The sequence below is a fragment of the Solanum stenotomum genome, chromosome 5, assembly GCF_019186545.1.
Source record: "Solanum stenotomum isolate F172 chromosome 5, ASM1918654v1, whole genome shotgun sequence".
Taxonomy (NCBI): Eukaryota; Viridiplantae; Streptophyta; class Magnoliopsida; order Solanales; family Solanaceae; genus Solanum; species Solanum stenotomum.
The window spans coordinates 44,124,734-44,145,864 of record NC_064286.1 but is presented as its reverse complement, the minus strand read 5'-3'; the positions used below and the strand labels follow the sequence as shown (position 1 = coordinate 44,145,864).

Genomic DNA, 21,131 nt, shown 5'->3' with positions numbered 1-21,131 from the left:
TGTATGCTAGAAGTAGGCTACGAGTTGTTGATTGTGTTGGCTCTGAATATGACATAATAACAATCGACCTGATTGCATGATTAAACCTGAAACTTGAACTGGGTAATCTGATAATCTGATAATGAAACTTGTGCCAAGAGTGGGTGAGAATCATTGACTGTTCAAACAGTTTTGTGCAAAACTAGAACTTGCCCGGTTAGTCCTGCTAAGACAATTCAATCTAGAGGATAGGAAGTGATCATAGACCGTTATTCTGAAAAACCCATAAATTGCCTAGAAGAATTCAACCAAATGAAATAACTGTTCCCTTTGATCCTACTTTGAGCCTAAAAATAAACCATTTTTTTTAAAACCCCGAACTTACTTTCCCATAATCTACTATGTTGGCCCCGGTCCCTCCTTGGACATGTGCACTTTGACTTAGGCTTAAAGTAACTTCAATCTTGGCCCTGACCTGACATCGGGTATTGTGCACCTCAACTAACGGAAAATCCATAAGTTGAGGGTGGCTATGAAAGAGGAAACTGAAAGAGAAAAATAAAAAAATAAAAAAAATGGGGGAAACGAAAGGAAAGTATGTGAATTATTCAAAGAGAAAGGAGCAATAAAATAAAAAGAAATTGAGCTACAAACTTTAAAGTCACTTTCGTGGTTGAAGAAAATCAAGGGAAAGCGGTAAAGCAATAATATGACAAAAATAGGGCGAGGTAAAAAGCCTAGTGTAATGACAAGGAGGGCAGAAAGTCACTAAACAGTACCCAAATGTACCACACCTGACCCTGAGCCTACGTTACAAGCCAATAAAGTCCTATCGTGATCCTGGAGTCTAGTTTGAAGAGTCTGAGCAGTGAAAATAAGCCCAAGCTTATGGCAGTAAGCACTAACTGTATTTGAAATTACTTCTAAGCGTGAGTGTCGAATAAATCCTTGTGCCATTAATGAAATCAAAGTTTTGCTAAAAGAGGATTTCGTTTGAAGTAAGGGCACTAGTTCCATTGTTGGAAAGTTGGTACCTGGGTGACAGTGAGAAGGTGTATGTTGTGTGTCAGTTGGTTGGTCTGTGTCATGAGTTGACTTGTCGAGTCTAAGAGAACGAATGTGCACCCAAACAATGATGAGTTAGAGAGCCATGTGATTACTTGAGTTAGAAATGCTTGCTTCTATACAAGTGTCGTTTAGAGTTCTAGTGCGTCGCTTGAGGACAAACAACGAATTTAAGTTGAGGGTGTTGATATACCGTGAGTTTACGGTATTTCTAATACATTTCACTTACAAGTTGTGTGTGTCTAGGGCCTTTTTATATTAGTTTTTGTGTTTTATTATGTTTTGCAGGAAAGGTGCTCACGCGCGGAAGTTTAGAGACAGCTGAAGGAAATGCAGAAAAAGGCATCCACGGAGGTCATCTAAGGACCGTAGGTCCATTCATGGTCCGTAGGTGATGACCGTAGATTAGCAGGCATGGTGTTGAGGACAAATCAGGGAAATCTGACCAAGTGTGGAACCACGGTGCCCATTGACGGTCCGTAGATTTATCTACAGACCGTACTGTTGATTCGTAGATTGAAACTGCGAGGGTTCCAGTACCTGATTTTTGAAGATTCTAAGTATGGAGCTACAGAAGGGATTGGCGGACCGTAGATCGATCTACGGTCCGTGCTGTTGGTTCGTCGTTTGCTTCAGAGAAGCTGATTGTTGGATGCTGAAATATTTTCTAAGTCCCGAGTGACGGAAGGGACTTATGAACCGTAGATCCATCGATGGTCCGTAAGTCAGTCTCGTGGATCGAAGACGCGTATCTGAACAAAACTTTCCTTAATTTGTTTCCTTTTTTATTTAGGATTTGTTTTCTGTAAATAGGACATGTAAACCTCGCTTTTGGGGTTAGACGCTATTATTCTGTTTTTGCTTTGTAACTTTGGAGATTAATTTGCAACCCTAGCAATTATTGATTTCCCAAGTTCGTTTTGAAGATTTTGGCTTTGCAATTCAAGTTAATTTTCTGGGTTTATTATTCTCTTTACGTAAGTTCATGATTTCTCCATCTACAATTATGAATTGTGTTCTTGCTAATATGAGTAACTAAATCCACAACTAGGGTTGTGGGAACCATGATCGATTAACAAAGTATGAATAGTAAATAAGCAATTCTTGACTAGTATTTTGCATGCATTGATAATTCTTTCGTTTAGAAGTCTTTTTAACGGTGGCCAACGTTAGAACTCGCCTTGTTACTACTTGCCGGACCAAGGAGGTAATTAACAAGAAAAGAATTATCAGCATAGATTTAGTGTGATACTATCTAATAGGCTAGTGTCGATTGGTGCGAAGTAATAACTAAGCCAAACATCGATTATGATGTCTAATATGAGGTAAAGGTAAGGGTTAGTAAATTATGCACACGTAGCCGGACCAAGGTGCGGGGTGAAATTCTCTAGATGCCGGACCAAGGATTTAGAGATACCTAACTTATCACTTTGCATGTAATACACTAGAAAAGGATTGCTACTAGTAGAATTACTGCGTTATGAGATTATGGGGAACACGTATACCCTAGTTATTTCTCTTATCTTGATAACAACCAAAGTTGAGTTTAATTATTGACTACTTCTTAAGTTCTTACTATTTGTTTCACACAAGCACAAAACCCCCCTTTTATTACCTGTTTCTGGAAATAATTTGACTAATCGAATATAATTATTGGTTAAAAGTAAAGTCTAAACCATTTTCCTCGTGGGATCGATCTCAACCTACAAGTTGGGTTCTTTACTTGATAACGATCGCTTATGCTTCTGAAAGGAGGTGTAATTTAAGCGTATCAATAAATAAAACATTTAATTCAATAAATAGGATACATAATTTAATAAGATACAATGTTTTGTTGTATTGATTGTACTTTATGTATCATAAATTATTATTTTTATGTAAATTCAATAAATATGATACATAAATTATTAGGATACAATAATTTTGATGTAATAAAAATTAACATTACCTCAATCTCAAAAGACTCTTTAAATTAATAAATATTAATCTATGTATTAAATTATACATCTACAAATTACTAATATTTTGTAGTCTCACCTATATTAATTTAGTGAATTTTACTACAGTTTCATTTCAAGAATAAAGTTATTTGTAGCTATATAATGAAATCTATCACAGGAAAATCAATCAGAAAAATTCTTTAAATATTTCTACCTATGATTATGCTATAGATTGTGTAGATATGTTACATTCTATAACAAAATTATACCCCAATCTTAAGCATTATTAAAACATTCTTAGCAAACTATTTGGACCCACATTTTATATTTCAAAGCTTTTTAAGGAAAAAATTTCAAACTCTGATTTGAAATCTATGGTCAAACATATCTTTAAAAATATTTCTTTTTTAAAATATGCTACAAAATATATGAAAACTCTCTGGCCACAAAATTAAGCACTATTAAGCCCCTCTCAGCAAACTGTTCGGACCCGTTTTTGATACTTGAGAACTTTTTAAGGAAATTTTTTCAAAATCTATGGTCAAACATATCTTTGAAATTATTTCCTTTTTTAAAAATCTGATTCAAACAACATATGAACTTTTATCCAATTTTTGAGTATATGAAAGCTTGATGGGCAATCAGGTTCAAGTGGGAAAAATTCGTCTGTTATTTCATCGGAAGACGATGAAGAATGGAAAACTGTTAGCCCAAAGAACAAGTCTGCAGTCATGAGAACTCAGGACTTCGTTCCTTCAAACTTGAGTGTCATTATTGGGGGGGGGAGGGGGAGTTGAAGAGCCTTGGAAAAGTGAGAGCGAACAAAGCCTCTCCGATAGTTCAACCATTTTTGGTATTCCATCCTGATATTTCACATGAAGCTGTTCATAACATTCTAGATGATCTCCGCCTATTTTTTGCCCCTTGGACACTCGAGAGATATAGAACAACCATAGGAATGGTTGGAGTGGCTACTGCTAGGAAATCCATCAAGATGATGATTTTACACCTGAAGTGGTTTGGTTATGGAAGTTATGGAAGTACCAAATTGCATAAACCTCTGCATTTTCCTCTTGAACTAGTGATAAGCTGTGAACTAGTTCAAGAGGAAAATGCACATGTTTATGCATTTTGGACTTCTATAGCTTCCATAACCAAACCGCTTCAAGTGTAAAATCATCATCTTAGGAAGTGTCTGTATGCTGATGGATTTCCTAGCAGTAGCCACTCCATCCATTCCTATGGTAATTCTATATCTCTCGAGTGTCTCACGGGCACAAAATAGGTGGAGAGCATCTTGAATGTTATGAACAACTTCGTATAAAATATCATGATGGAATACAAAAAAAGATTGAACAATCACAGAGGCATTGTCCCCTCTCACTTTTACAAGGCTCTCCAACTGTCCTTAATAATGGCACTCATGTTTGAAGAAGTGAAGTCCTGAGTTCTTGTGACTACAAATATGTTCTTTGGGCCAATAGTTTCCCATTCTTCATCGTCTTACGATGAAATAACAAACAAATTTTTCCCACTTGAACCTGATTGCCCTTCAATTTTTAGTATACTTAAAATTTGGATAGATGTTCATATGTTGTTTGAATCAGATTTTAAAAAAGAAAATATTTTCAAAGATATGTTTGACCATAGATTTTGAAAAAAAATCATTTAAAAGTTCTCAAATAACATAAACGGGTTCGAACAATTTGTTGAGAAGGGATTAATGGTGCTTAATTTTGTGGCCAAAGAGTTTTCATATATTTTGAAGCAAATTTTAAAAAAGGAAATATTGTAAATACATGTTTGACCATGGATTTCAAATCAGAGTTTGAAATTTTTTCCTTAAAAAGCTTTGAACTATCAAAAATGGGTCCAAACGGTTTTCTAAGAATGGATTAATAATGCTTAAAATTGGGGTATAATTTCGTTATAGAATGTACATATACATATCTACACATAATATAGCATAATCATAAGTAGAGATATTTAAAGAATTTTTTCCGATTGATTTTCCTTATATAGCTACAAATAACTCTTATTCTTAAAACAATACTATAGTAAAACTCACTAATTAATATAGGTGAGACTACAAATTATTATTAATTAGTAGATGTACAATTTAATAGATAAATTAATATTTATTAATTTAAAGAGTCTTTTGAGATTCAGGAAATGTTAATTTTTATTACATCAAAATTATTGTATCATAATAATTGATGTATCATATTTATTGAATTTACATAAAAATAATAATTTATGATACATAAAGTACAAGGAATACATCAAAACATTGTATCTTATTAAATTATGTATCCTATTTATTGAATTCAATGTTTTATGTATTATGCCTCAATTCAAGTCAGGACTTCAGATTTTTGTGGACAACAAAATGTACTCCATTCGTCCATATTTTAATGCTTTTGTGGTTAACACAGGCGACACATTTATGGTAAGCAAATTTATAAACTAGTACTATATAATAAGCTAATGAATTATGTATTACATACAAATAATATAAACATAATCAATTAAACAAATAATACATTTTTTTGGTGAAAAACATTATAAGATCTTTCCACATGATGCACAATGATATACATCATGAGTTCTTAGACTTACAAATTGAACATAACATATTTGGTGTTTGTCCTTTTGCAGGCCCTATCGAATGAAAGATACAAAAGTTACCTGCATAAAGCAGTGGTTAACAACAAGACTCCTAGAAAATCACTTCCTTTCTTTCTTTGTCCTGACAAAGCTAAGGTGGTGAGTCTACCAACTGAATTGGTGGACTACAACAACCCTCGACTATATCCTATTTCACATAACCTGCTCTCCTTGAGTTTACTCAAAAGCATCATAGAGTTGATATGAACACTCTTCAAGCTTTCTCGATGTGGCTTCAAGACAATAATGTTGAAGCTTAAGAGCTATACATATAAGGTTCAAGATTGAAGGCCTTGGAATCTTTTGTATATATGTTAGAATCTTTGATTTAGAACTACAAATATTCTTGTTGCAATAATTCTATTAAGTTAGACATCTAGTATTTAGGAGTTAATTTCTATTCAGTTTGGTTTTTAGTCCGTAAATACATGTCTTTTATTAGTCAATAATATAAAGTTTTGTAGTGCAATATATAATTTATCCTTCAACTTTTCTTCCATTGTTATTTTCCTGCATTTTTTTTCTTTCCAAAACTAATAGGTGGGATCTAGAGCTATTTTTCTGAAAGGACCTTTGAGTGAAGAGATGGATTTCAAAAATAGTTTTTCATGAATAACTCATGTTGTTTATGGGTAGTCTTCACTGGCAAAAAGTGGGTTGATTTGGTCATTCGATCAACTATCACCCAAATAGAATCATACTGCCTGCGAGACCTTGGTAAACCTGTGATGAAGTCCATATTGATCATCTCCCACTTCAATTCCAAAGTTCTATATTTTGAGCCATACTACCTGGCCTTTGGTGCTCTACTTTAACTTGTGGGAAATTCGGACACTTAGCACCAAATTCTGCAATGCCCTTCTTCATGTCATTCCACCAATATACTTCTCTCAAGTCACGATACATCTTTGTGGAACCTAGATGAATAGGATATCTGAAGCTATGAGCTTCCTCCATTATCCTCTTCATCCACCCTTGGTACACACAATCTACCTTGATAGCTCAATACTCCATCTCCCCTTTGTTCAAAAGTCAATACTTTTTGCTTATGAACATTTGCCTTCAATTCAAGCAAAACAGGGTCTTGGTCTTGTTTCTCTTTTACTTCTGACACTAAGGATGATTCAACCCCATTCATCACCACTACTCCTCCTTCTATGGAATCCATTAGTCAAACTCATAATCGTGCAAGTATGTGCACATCCCTTGCTAGCTCCTTCTTATCTTCCTCAAAATGGGCGATACTACCCATAGATAACATGCTCAAGGCATCAGCAACAACATTAGCCTTACCTAGGTGGTAAAGAATACCAATGTCATAATCCTTGAGTAATTCTAACCACCGTCTTTGTCTGTCTGAGTAACACATACTGAAGACTCTTATGATCGGTGAACACATCCATATGAATACCAAAAAGATAATGGCGCAATATTTTCAAAGCAAATACTACGGCAGCCAATTCTATATCATGGGTTGGGTAGTTTTTCTCATGAACTTTCAACTGTCTGGAGCCATAAGCTATAACTTTGTCATTATGCATTAACCCACAACCTAAACCAACTCTAGACGCATCACAATACACAACAAAACCTTGAGTGCCTTTAGGTAAGGTCAATATTGGTGCAGTAGCCAACCTCTTTTTCAATTCTTGAAAGCTTTTCTCACAAGCTTCAGACCATTGAAACTTCACCGTTTTCTGAGTTAACTTGGTCAAAGGGGGATGAAATAGATGAGAACCCCTCTATGAACCTTCAATATTAACCAACCAAACCCAAGAAACTCCTAATATCAGTTGGAGATGTGGGTCTAGGCCAATTCTGCACTGCCTCTATTTTCTGGGTATCAACTTTAATTCCCTCTTCAAACACAATGTGTCCTAAGAATGCCACAGACTCAAGCCAAAATTCACACTTAGAGAACTTGGCATACAACTCTTTATCCTTTAGAGTTTGGAGAACTATTCTGAGATGACTAGCATGATCTTCTTCATTCCTCGAATAGATTAGTATGTCATCAATGAATACGATAAAAAACATATCTAAATAAGGTTTGAATACTCTATTCATAAGGTCCATGAATGTTGTGACACCCCTATTTTTTCCCAAAATAATGTTTGAAAATAGAATTTTTCCAATTAAAGTGACATTTTGAAGAGAGATTATTTTATTTCAGAGTCGCCACTTGGAATTGAGTTTTGGTGTTCCAAGTCACCCTATTTGAACCCCTATTTAAAAGGAAGTTGACTCTTTATTTTATTGGTCCGCGAACTAGAAGTCTAGGTAAGGAATTCTATTGATCGAAGGGAAGGTGTGAGGCACTCCTCGAGTCCCGTGGTTCTAGCACGGTTGCTTTATTGAATTATATCCAACTTAACTTAATTTTGGATATTATGCTTATTAGCTTAATAAATTTACTTATATCTCGTCTTTCTTTGATTTATTGTAAACTGGGTTTTAAAATTGTCTTACTTTTATTAGTGTGTGGTTTATTGGTAGCAGTGCTTTCCAACCTTGCCACATATTATTTTATTTATTTTTATGTCAAGACTAAAATTGGTTTATGCTCTTTGAATCCTAATATTAGTCTATTATTATCAATCTAGTCATATTCCTATTACATATAATTGAATAAAATCTAATTATTAAAAAAAAATTAAACAGAAGATCAACATAAACCAATTAATTAAAAACTTTTTAAGATTTCGCATTAAAAGAAATGCAAAGAAAGTTGTAGATTTGTTTTTTTTAATTTTCATTTTTCATTTTTTATATTTTTTTTTCTCAACAAAATAATAAACACAATTTTGTTAAGTATACAAAGTGGAGAGTAACTTAACTTATTAAAACTAAATTTCATCAAAATATTATTAACTACATAGCGTAGAACATTAAGCTCTGTACTTTAATCAAGAACGAGATAAAAATAAGACTTTTAAGCATGTAGGAAATAATTACATGTTATACAAAGTTTACTCTAAATTTAATGATATAAGAATTCTCAATCTATTTCATATCATAATACAAAAACTAAAAACACATGAATTTGGGCAACTTCATGACGTTGAAATCACATCTTGTATAATTATGAAATTAAATAATATAATGAAGATCAAGTGTTACCTTTTCTGAAAATAAATTCACAAAGAAAATACCACAACAGGAAACACAAATTTAGAACCAAGAAAGAAAACCTCGAACTCAGCCTTAATCGTGTTGTGTTTTTATCTTCCTATTTCAGATGTGCAAGTGTTTTTTTTTTTTGCTCGTGTCTCTTTTGGGTTGCTTGCTGATGTTGTAGTATTTTATTTTTTTGTATGGGGTTGGACAAGAAAAAAAAGTTTTTTGATTATTATTTTTTTCGTGTGCAGTGTGTTACTTTTTTTGGTTTTTTGTTTTCTGTCTGTTGTCTATAGTAGTTGGGTCAGAGACTCCCCATGTTGTATTGTTAGTGTGTGTATATATGGGAGGAAATGTTGTTGTAGGGTGTGTGTAGTGTGTAGTAGTGGTGAGGAAGAGTGGTGTATATTATGGGATAATGGAGGTAAAATGGGTAAAGGTGGGAGTAATTGGTAGAGAAAGTGGGGGTGAGGGTAGATTATTATTATTTATTTATATTTTTAATAATTAATATAATATAATATTATTTAGTTATTTTTAAACTAACAAAACTTGAGTAGCTAATAATAAATAAGAAATACTAGTTTATTTATTAAACTAAAATGAAAATAAAACATATCATTTTTTGTTATTTTCAAATCTTTTAAAATAAACCTACTAAAATAAGACAAAATTAAAATATCTAACTTGGACATAAAAGAAACATTTAAGGAATAAAAAATAGTATAATATCTTATGTTCGGTCAAAAATTATGTGTCTACAAATGTTGTAGGCAAATTGGTCAAACCAAAGAACATAACTAGGAACTCATAATGACCATAACGGGTCCTGAATGTTGTCTTGGGAATATCACATTCCCTTACTCTTAACTGATGTTAGCATGATCTGAGGTTTATCTAAGAAAAACAAGTAGCACCCTGAAGTTGATCGAGAAGATCAATTCCCGGAAGAAGATACTTATTCTTGATGGTAACGTTGTTCAACTGGCGGTAATCTATACATGTCCTAAGGGAACCATCTTTCTTCCTCACAAACATGACCGGAGCGCCCCAAGGTGAGACACTTGGTTGAATGAAACCTTTATCTAGGAGATATTTCGACTGCACTTTTAGCTCTTTCAACTATGCTGGTGCCATTCTATATGGCGGAATAGACGTCGGACGTGTATCTAGAAAAATGTCTATTCCGAAGTCTATTTCTCTCTCGGGAGGGACTCCGGAAAGATCATCAGGAAAGACTTCTGGAAACTCTTTTACTATTGAAACTGACTGAATATGAGGTATCTCAACACTAGAGTCATTAACTCGGTCTAAGTGATAGACACACCCCTTGGAAACTAACTTTCTCGCCTTAAGGTACGAAATGAAGCAACCCTTAGGCATGGATGAACTGCTACTTCACTCTATAACTGGCACATTAGGAATTTGGAACCTAACAACTCGAGTTCTACAATCAGTGGAGGCATAACAGCCATGAAGTCAGTCCATACCAAGAATGACATCTAAATCTACTATGTCTAACTCAACTAAATCAGCCACGGTGTTCTTTTGATTGATGGAGATGACACAATCACATTATACTCACTCAACTAGAATAGACTCCCCAACAGTTGTAGAAACACAAAAGGGTTCACAAAGTTTCTTAGGAAGAACATCAAACTTATTTGCAACATAAGGAGTCACAAAAGATAAACTTGCTCCTGGGTCTAGCAAAACATAGACATCAAAAGTAAAGACTTTAATCATACCAGTGACAACATATGGAGAATTCTATTGCTCTTGACGACTAGTGATCGCATAAAGGCGGCGGTTTTCTCCTCCGCCAGTACAGGAAGTAGCTCCTCTAAGTTCAGTCCTCTCTGGTGGAGCAACTGATGAAGATTGGGCTCTATTGCCCTGATTTCCATTTTCTTGCTGGCTCTTAAGGCACTCTTTCATGAAGTTACCCTCTTGTCCACATTTGAGACAACATGTAGAGCCATCGCAACACTTACCCGGGTGAGTCCTTCCACACATAACATATGCAAGAGCCCAGGTACCTTCTTGTGCCACACTACCCTAAGACTGTGCAGGTCTAGCTTTGAAGTTCTGTGAATTCTGACCATTGTGCTCACCTTTGTTTTTGGGTGTAGGTGCACTAGCAGATGATGGAGAAGGTCCTTTTTGCTTTTGTTGGAAAGAAGCCCGGTTCACATTATTCCTCTGCTACTTGGACTCATTCACTGTCTTCGCTTTCTTGTTTCTGAACTCCTCCCTATCCCTCAACTTCTCTTCCTCAACCTGTTGCACATAGACCATCAACCTTTCTATATGCATGTCCCCAATTATCATGGCTCCCTTGCCCTCTTTACTTGACAGATGGGACAACCCAGCCACAAAAAGACTTCTCCTGCTTTTCATATCCGCAACCATCTCTAGAGCATATCGGGAAAGTTGGGTGAACTTCAAGCTATACTCATGAGCACTTAGTGAATCCTTCTTGAGGGTGATACACACTCATACCTTGGAGTCTTTCAGTTCTCGGGGAAAGAAACTCCCCAAAAAGGCCACCTCAAAACAAGCCCAACTTGTAGGTGGTGCTCCCTTAGATCTACTGTTCTTCCACTGGTCGAACCAAGTCCTAGCAACATTCTTCAGTTGATATGCATCTAATTCTACTCGCTCAACATCGGTAACATGCATAACTTCAAATACCTTTTGCAGCTCCTCAATAAAGTTCTTTGGATCCCCAGTAGTGCTTGAACCAGTGAAACTTGGAGAATTCATCCTTAAGAACTCTCGGATCCTCGAAGTATATGCCACTTCTTGTCTAGCTCCTCTTTGTTTCCCACCTGGTTAATCACAACTTGATTCAACATTCGGATCGCTTCCCTGAACTCAGCATTCGTGACTTCTCTTTGGGGTTGAACTTCAGGTGCATTAGGTACCCTTTGCTCCTCAATGTTCCTCCTAGCAGAATGACCTCAGATAACTCTTTGTGGAGGCATGATTAACTAAAAAACATGTGCAAACACGAACTAGAAGAGACTTTATAGAGATGAACTCTATCGCACGAAATGAGTATGAAAGAAGTGAGATAATTTCCTAAGTGTTGCAGCCTCCAAATTATAGATATGGCGCGGTTCACACCAATAACTAGGACTCTACAGACACAACTTTATAGACTCTCTAGGACTCTTGAACTTTAGGCTCTGATACCAAGTTTGTCACGCCCCGAGCCTACACCCTGGGTGGGACTGGAACTCAAGAACCATTGATGGCCCCAAGCGAAGCCTTGGCCTGACTTACTTACTCAACGGAAGAATTAAAAGCATTAATACAAGGATTCAATGCATCTCTACTCAACTATTTAATAAAATAACTTAGAACGTTGAAAGGTCAAACATTCAACTTGGCCAAAGTGGCAACTCAAGTCTCAACATAAGAAATAACAATGTAAAGACAACTGAACTAGTAACTGTCTATGAAGCCTTTAAAACAAGGAGACATGTCGGTACAAGACCCTATATCATCCTAACAACTAAAGTACTAAAGCAATGTAAAAGGAGCCCTCCGGAAAGAAATGAGGTTCACCAACTGACTCTGAGTGCTCAACTTGATCAACGAGGCGTTGGATGCTAATCCTGGTTACCTGTGTCTGCATCATAAAATGATGCAGGCCAAATGGCATCAGTACATTGAATTTACTAATATGCCAGGGGAAAACTGAACATAACATAAGCTTGAAAAGAATTTGAAAGGAACACTTACCTTGGTTTTACTCAACTCATGAATAACTCAACTTAAATGCAAAGTAAAACAACAATAATGGTGCAGTTATACATGGCATTTAAAACAGTAGTAGCAACTCAATTTATTAAAGAAAATACAATAACAACTCAATTACATATAAATTAATATAATTCTGTGGGAGTTTCTCTAACTAACAACCATCACTTTGAGCCTAAGTGATGATACAACGTATTGCCCAAGCTACCATAACTGTCTTATACTTTGCCGTCATATAGAACGCCTTAACTAAGTGGATCCACTAGTCTATGCTAAAAATCACTAAGGAATCATCTAAAAAGTATGATCCTTTCTACCCATGATGGCTACAATATGGTTTATGGAGACTTGAGTTATTATGAACTCGTGTCCCCATATCGGTGCTCAATACTACTCCCAAAATATAATCAGCTCATATGTTCTTAAAACGAAACTCTTTCTTTGGTTTGAGATAATTATTTAAAACTTAGCTTAAAATCTCTCTTGGAAATCAGTGTTTCCTTTCTTTCTCAAATGTGAAAACATTTTAACTCTTAGGAATTCTTAGTTCCCGTATAATGTTTGAAGAAATGAACTTTAAACTTTACTTTTTACTCAACTCAAAAATTAAGTCTTAAAACAAAGTAAAAACATTTGTAAAAGACTTTTGGAAGAATCTATGAACTTCTCTTGACTTGGCTCTTAACTTCTCTTGACTTGACTCTTCACTGATCCTTTAATTGAATTATGAATTCAAGAATTGTGATTTGTGATAGGAAAGATCTCATGATGTTTAGGAGTGTTTTTAGATAGTTAAACATGAGAAAAGATCAAGAAATCACTGTCTGGAAGCAAGTACGTGACACAAAGATGCATTTAATTATTTGGTCGCGAAATAAATTTTTAGGCAGAACGGTCTGTGACCACTCCGCGATGCGGAGAAAATTTTGTCAATTCTGAGGAACAGGTCCGCGTACCCAGATATGCCAGACTTGTTCCTTCTTCGTTTTCTAACCTCAATTAGCCTAAACTCGGTTCTTTTTCTCAAATTCCCTTTAGATTCAAATACCCAACACATGTACACAAGAATCTAACTCAAAACAACTATAAAAATCGACCTTAAGCTCTCAAGAACTCCTCAATCTCATCCCAAATTCAAGAACGAAAGCAATTCAAGAATACAACTCAAGAACATAAAAGTCTCAATCTTTTAGGACGAAGATCATACTGAAATAAACATGTTTGGCGTGTGGGTGAATGAACCCAATGCTATGTGAACTCACATACCTCGTAAGATCAAATCCTTGACGAAATCCGCAATCAATTCCTTACGAAGACGACAGATCCTTGCTTCTTCTCCTCTTTTTTTCTCTTCTCTCAAAACCCTAACTCTTTTTCAAAAGTGTAAACTGACCAAGTTCAGTTTAGACCCTAACTAATTACAAAAAAAATGAAATTAAAATAATAGGGTATGGAAAAGACCAAACTACCCTTCTAAAATCCGGATTAGACTTTCCTTTTTGAACAACCCAACTTCAAATGGGCTTATCTCATTCATACAAACTCGGAATCGAGAAAACTCAGCGGAGTTGGAAAGATAATTCCAAGATCTTTCCTACAGTGTCTGGAAGTACACCTAACACGTCTTGAGATAGGAGTTATGGTCATTTGAAGTTGACCCAAAAAATTCAACTTAGCTTAACTTAACAAATTTCCAAATTTTTCATTCTTTCCTAAAATGACACTTTTCAATTATATCTCTTTCTATTTCTTTCAAATAGCGAGATGTTACACTATACATATTATTCATTATGGGGTAGTTGTGATTGTGCTTGTGTTGATTGGATCGGGTGTCACATTCCGACACATACATTGGATCGAGTGTCACATTTCGACACATATATTGGAATGGGTGTCACGCTCCGACACATACATTGGATCAGGTGTCACGTTCCGACACACTAACAATTTGGGTATGAGTTCCATGAGAGAACCACTTGTGATTATTATGTTCATGTCTACCTGTAATTGATATTGGGAAATTGTATGTTGCTCCTGAAATGCTAATTGAACTACGTATTTTGTATATGTGTGTTTACTGTGCTGTAATTTCCTGCTTGTATTTCGCTTACTGAAGTAGTCACACGATCCTACCAGTATACTGTGGTTGTGTACTGATATTGTATTTGCTTGTCCTTTGTTGAGTAGAAGGCATCTTTAGGAAACTACTGACAGATCTCAGTTAGGAGATCACTGATCGAGACCGGATTCAAGGGTTAGCAAGTGTTTCCAACCTTTCATGGATCCTTTATTATTTATTCCATTCTTTTCCAACTCAAACTCTATAGTTAGATTTATTCGTATATTTAGTTCCGGGGTTGCACCCCATTTCCTTGGACTTGTTGATTGGTAGAATTTTGGTACAATGACTTTAGGTTCTAGGGGTTGACTTCCGCAATAGTTGTTTAAATTTTTTATTTAAAACCTTTGGAGTTTATGGGAACTCCGTTCCTATCCATCATTTAAACATGCTTCCGTATCTTTAAATGTTTAGTTTTTCGTTAAGTTGTTTAGTTGGGTTGTCGTAATGGTTGTCCCATTGGAGAGTTAGTGTAGGTGCCAATCACGGCGGGTTGGGTTGTGACATTGATAATTATTGTGAACTTATTATTTAGAATAATTTTGTCACTAGCTTTGCTTATATTGAAGTCTTTTCCCACAAACTTGGACAACCTTGATTTCTTTTCTTTCTTAAAATCGTTATCACATGTCAGTTCTATAATATCTGGGGAAGGTTGAGTCTCAATATTATTGCATTAATGCACTCCTCTTAAGGAAGTCTTTAATATCACATCCAATGAATGATTTTCTAGAATTTTTACTAAAGCAAACTTCTTCAATGAATGAACATTTGGTTTCTTGTATCATAAATTTATGATACACTATTCGATAACCAATTCCCTAAATGGGACCATCATCATAATGCAAATCATCTCTCTTGAACATTTTATCTGTAGAACCATCCAAATCAGTCTTACTTACATTCCTCATCTTGAAGAATCTTCAGCATCTACTCTATGCTGAGACAGAGTGCAATCTAGATCTTGTGTGACTCGCTTTCTCTTCTTACCTCTACCTTTTCCATCAGTCTCTTCAGTAGCACTGCTTCTACTGAAGTCTTTTCCCATGGAATTGGAAACCTTTGCCATGCTTTCTTTAATACAACTATTATCACATGTCTCTTCTATAATATCTCGGGGGTAGGGGGTGGGGGGGGGGGGAGGTTGTTTCTTTGGATTCTGGAATTCACTCCATTTTCTCTTAACTAAGGGAGTCTTTAATATCACATCCCAAGAATGACTTTTTGGACATTTTGCTAAATCAAATTATTCAATGAATCAACCTTTGGCTTCCTGTGTTTATATTTATCTTTTACTTTTCTAATCTAGTGCCTAGAAATCTTACCTTGTTATCAATACCAAGCAATCTATCCAAGCATTCTTTGATTTTCTTGGTGTCTTTTTATTCTTTTCAACTTGAATTCCTTCACCTCCAACATATTCTTTCTTAAGATAATTCCAAATTTCTTTTCATGATGAGAGAAATATAATTCTCTTTAAAATAGTTGTTGAGACAACAACAAACAATGTTGCTTTCGTCGTGGAATTCATAGATTTTCTTTTCCTTGTGACTCTTGATTTGCGCTATGGTTGGATTATTTTGTAACGGATTCATTTCATAATCCTCTTCCACGACTTCCTTCCTAAAGATCAAGGGTCTCAAAGTAATTTTCCATTCTCACAACTCATAAATGGTAATTTTCATTACTATAACCAACATGAGTCATTCATGAAAAACAATTTTTGAAATCCATCTGTGCACTTAAAGGTCCCTTCAGAAAAATAGCTTTAGATCACACCTATCAATTTTTAAAAGAAAATAAATGCAGAAAGATAACAATGGAAGAAAAGTTGAAGGATAAATTGTGTATTTCAATATAGAGCTTTATATTATTGATGACTAACAAAAGACATGTATTCACCGACTATAAACCAAACTGAAATAGAAATCAACTCCTAAATACTAGGTATCTAACTTAATAGAATTATTGCAATAGGAATATCTAAATCAAATATTCAACATATATACATAAAAAATATTCCAAGGCCTTAAATCTTGAACCTTGGATGTAAAGCTCTTAAACTTCTACCTTATTGTCTTGAAGCCACATCGAGAAATCTTACAGAGTGTTCGTATCAGCTCTGTGATGCTTTTGAGTAAACTCAAGACGAGCAGGACATTTGAAATCAGGATATAGTCGAGGGTTGTTGTAGTCCACCAATTCAGTTGGTGGACTCACCACCTTATCTTTGTCTGGAAAAAGAAAGAAAGCAAGTGGTTTTCTAGGAGTCTTGTTGGTAACCACTGTTCTATGCGACATACTTTTGTATCTACCGTTATATAGAGCCTGCAAAAGGACAAATACCAAATATGTTATATTCAAGTTGTAAGTCTAAGAACTCATGATGTATATCATTGCCCATCATGTGGGAATATCTTATAATTTTTTTTAACAAAAAAATGTATTATTTGTTAAATTGATTATGTTTATATTATTTGTATGTAATACATAATACATTGGCTTGTTATATAGTACTAGTTTGTAATTTTTCTTACCATAAATGTGTTGCCTATGTTAACCAAAAAAACATTAAAATTTGGATGAATGGAGTACCATTCGTTGTCCACAAAAACTGAAGTCTTGACTTGAATTGAGGATGCATACATAAAATATTGAAGTCAATAAATAGGATACATATTTTAATAAGATACAATGTTTTGTTGTATTCATTGTACGTTATGTATCATAAATTATTATTTTTATGTAGATTCAATAAATATGATACATAAATTATTTGGATACAATAATTTTGATGTAATACAAATTAATATTACCTGAATCTCAAAAGAATCTTTAAATTAATATTTATTAATTTATCTATTAAATTATACATCTACAAATTAATAATATTTTGTAGTCTCACCTATATTAATTTATTGACTTTTACTATAGTTTCATTTTAAGAATAAAGCTATTTGTAGCTATATAATCAAATCTATCTAAGGAAAATTAATCGGAATTTTTTTTAAATATCTCTACCTATGATTATGCTATATTATGTGTAGATATGTTACATTCTATAACAAAACTATACCCCAATTTAAAGCATTATGACGCCATTCTTAGCAAACTGTTTGGACCCATTTTTAATATTTCAAAGCTTTTTAAGAAAAATTTTCAAACTCTGATTTGATTCTATGGTAAAACATATCTTTAAAAATATTTCCTTTTTTTAAAATTTGCTTCAAAATATATGAAAACTCTCTGGCCAAAAAAATTAAGCACTATTAAGCCCTTCTCAGCAAACTGTTTAGACCTATTTTTGATACTTGAGAACTCTTTAAGGAAATTTTTTCAAAATCTTCGGTCAAACATATCTTTGAAGGTATTTCCTTTTTTAAAATCTGATTCAAACAACATGTGAACTTCTATCCAAATTTTGAGCATATTAAAGGTTGAAGGGCAATCATGTTCAAGTGGGAAAAATTCGTCTATTGTTTCATCAAAAGACGATGAAGAATGGGAAACAGTTGGTCTAAAGAACAAGTTTGTAGTCACATGAACTCAAGACTTTGTTCCTTCAAACTTGAGTGCCATTATTGGGGTGTAGTTGATGAGCCTTGTAAAAGTGAGAGGGAACAAAGCCTCTACGATAGTTCAACCATTTTTGGTATTCCATCTTGATATTTCACACGAAGTTGTTCATAACATTCTAGATGCTCTCTGCCTATTTTTTGCCCCTGAGACACTCGAGGGATATAGAACTACCGTAGGAATGGTTGGAGTGGCTACTGCTAGGAAATCCATCAACATACACACACTTCCTAAAATGATGATTTTGCAGCTGAAGCTGTTTTGTTATGGAAGCTAAGGAACTACCAAATTGCATAAACCTGTGCATTTTCCTCTTGAACTAGTGATAAGTCGTGAACTAGTTCAAGAGGAAAATGCGCAGGTTTATGCAATTTGGTACTTCCATAGCTTCGATAACCAAACCACTTCAGGTGTAAAATCATCATCTTAGGAAGTGTCTGTATGCTTATGCATTTCCTAGCAATAGCCACTCCAACCACTCCTACGATAATTATATATCCTTCGAGTGTCTTAGGGGCTGAAAATAGGCGGAGAGCATCTTAAATGTTATGAATAGCTTCGCGTGAAATATCAAGATGGAATACAAAAAATGATTGAACTATCACAGAGGCTTTGTTCCCTCTCACTTTTACAAGGCTCACCAACTACACCCAATAATGGCATTCAAGTTTGAAGAAACGAAGTATTGAGTTCTTGTTACTACAGACTTCTTCTTTGGGCCAACAGTTTCCCATTCTTCATCGTCTTCCAATGAAACAACATATGAATTTTTCCCACTTGAACTTGATTGCCCTTCAAGCTTTAGTATGCTTAAATTTTGGATAGAAGCTCATATGTTGTTTGAATCAGATTTTAAAAAAGGAAATACATTCAAAGATATGTTTGACCATAGATTTTGAAAACATTTCCTTTCAAAGTTCTCAAGTATCTGAAATGGGTCCGAACAGTTTGTTGAGAAAGGCTTAATAGTGTTTAATTTTGTGGCCAGAGAGTTTTCATATATTTTGAAGCAAATTTTAAAAAAGGAAAAAATTTAAAGATATGTTTGACCATAGATTTCAAATCAGAGTTTGAAATTTTTTCCTTAAAAAGCTTTGAAATATAAAAAATGGGTCCAAACAGTTTGCTAAGAACGGCTAAATAATGCTTAAAATTGAGGTATAATTTTGTTATAGAGTGTACATAAACATATCTACACATAATATAGCATAATCATAGGTAGAGATATTTAAAGAATTTTTCCGATTGATTTTCCATAGATAAATTTCATTATATAGCTACAAATAACTTTATTCTTAACATGAAACTATAGTAAAACTCACTAAATTAATATAGGTATGACTACAAAATATTATTAATTTGTAGATGTATAATTTAATAGATAAATTAATATTTATTAATCTAAAGAGTCTTTTGAGATTCAAGAAATGTTAATTTTTATTACATCAAAATTATTGTATCCTAGTAATTTATGTATCATATTTATTGAATTTACATAAAAATAATAATTTATGATACATAAAGTACAATGAATACAACAAAATATTGTATCTTATTAAATTATGTATCCTATTTATTGAATTCAATGTTTTATGTATTATGGCTCAATAATTCAAGTCAGGACTTCAGGGTTTTGTGGACAACAAATGGTAATCCATTCGTCCAAATTTTAATGCTTTTTTGGTTAACACAGGTGACACATTTATGGTAAGCAAATTTACAAACTAGTACTATATAATAAGCTAATGTATTATGTTTTACATACAAATAATATAAACATAATCAATTAAACAAATAATACATTTTTTGGTGAAAAACATTATAAGATCTTTCCACATGACGCGCAATGATATACATCATGAGTTCTTAGACTTACAAATTGAATATAACATATTTGGCGTTTGTCCTTGTGCAGGCCCTATCGAATGATAGATACAAAAGTTGCTTGCATAGAGAAGTGGTTAACAACAAGACTCCTAGAAAATAACTTGATTTCTTTCTTTGTCCTGACAAAGATAAGGTGGTGAGTCCACTCACTGAATTGATGGACTACAACAACCCTCGACTATATCCTGACTTCACATGGCCTGCTCTCCTTGAGTTTACTCAAAAACATCACAGAGCTGATATGAACACTCTTCAAGCATTCTCGATGTGGCTTCAAGACAATAATGTTGAAGCTTAAGAGCTATACATATAAGTTTCAAGATTGAAGGCCTTGGAATCTGTAATGACTTGAAAAGTTGACTTTGGTCAACCTTCTTGGAAGTCGTGCTCAGATGAAAATTCTGACAGCTAGGTTAGCTTCGTAATATTGATTTTGGTCTAGAATGACCTTTTGTTAACTTCCCGAGGCTTTAGATGGCAATTGTGGAATCTGGTTCAAAACGATACTGGGTGTGGGACCCACTTTTCATCGAAGCGAGCTCCAAATAGAAATTCCGCCTTCACCGTTGAGTCCGAAATATCATTTCCAATCAGATTCCATATAAGGTTTGTATTTTTCCGACTCCGAACGAGTCCGAAACATCGAAATTTAAGTTTGACGGGTTGTAGAATTTTGACGCGGCGGTGACGTGGCAGAGGAGTGGAATCTGGAAATTTCCAGATTTAGGACGAATTTCGTCCATTTTTTTTCCCTCAACTTCAACTTAAGATTGCTCCTTCATTTTGAGCAATGAAGGTTTTTTTGTTGAATTTTGAAATGTGAGATCTTGATCATCGTAAGTCCGTTTTGAGTCATTCTTGAGGCTAACTTGTAGAGTTTTTCGCAAGGATCATCGTGGTATAATCTGTTTAGGTTGAAAGGGTCTCGTTTTTCCGGAAATTGGTGATCAAGGGGCTGTCCATTTTAATTGTTGTGGCTGATTTTCGGTGTTTTAGGCATCTGTTTGTGCTAA

At 34.4% G+C, this 21,131-nt stretch overlaps 1 pseudogene; it reads right to left on the bottom strand.

Annotated features, from left to right (window-relative positions):
• Window positions 1-16,713: 16,713 nt before the first annotated feature.
• Window positions 16,714-21,131, bottom strand: part of LOC125864026 (gibberellin 20 oxidase 1-like) — a 122,391-nt pseudogene continuing 117,973 nt past the window's right edge.